Source organism: Phalaenopsis equestris, unplaced genomic scaffold, assembly GCF_001263595.1.
Source record: "Phalaenopsis equestris unplaced genomic scaffold, ASM126359v1 Scaffold000064, whole genome shotgun sequence".
NCBI lineage: Eukaryota > Viridiplantae > Streptophyta > Magnoliopsida > Asparagales > Orchidaceae > Phalaenopsis > Phalaenopsis equestris.
The window spans coordinates 365,788-366,390 of record NW_018164506.1 but is presented as its reverse complement, the minus strand read 5'-3'; positions in this window follow the sequence as shown (position 1 = coordinate 366,390).

Genomic DNA, 603 nt, shown 5'->3' with positions numbered 1-603 from the left:
TCTTTTTGGTGGCTTGTGGCATTGACTTCTTTTTTTTGGTGGCTTGTGGCAGAAGAGAATTTGAGTTTATTTATTTTGTAAGTTTATCTTCTTCGTTGTATCTCGATGTAAAGCTTCTTCAATGTATCTCGATGTAGAGAGAGAATAACAAAGAGAGATGAAGATAAAACAACAAAGTGAGAGATTCCTCTTGTAAGTCAAACCATAAATATAAGATTAAAGCAAAATCCAGGCCCTAAGCAGACCAGAAGAACAAAGATCGAACTATGCTTGATGCCAAAAGAACAAAGAGAGAAAAAGATAGAGTAAGAAAGTGAGAGATTCCTCTTGTAATTCAAACCATAAATCCAGGCTCTAAGTTGACCAGAAGAACGAATATCTTTGTTTTTGTCTTGTAAGTCACAAAATTTTTACTATTAAAATCACAATTTTAGGCACGTCCATAAATATAAGAAAAATATACATACATAGCGCACAATTCTCATGTTTGGCATGTAAATAAAATGTAAATAAATAAAACACTAAATATAAATAAATAATTTGAATCTGGTCAGCTTCGGGCCTGGATTAAATGTCTCGCCATTAAAAAAGAGAAATGTATTT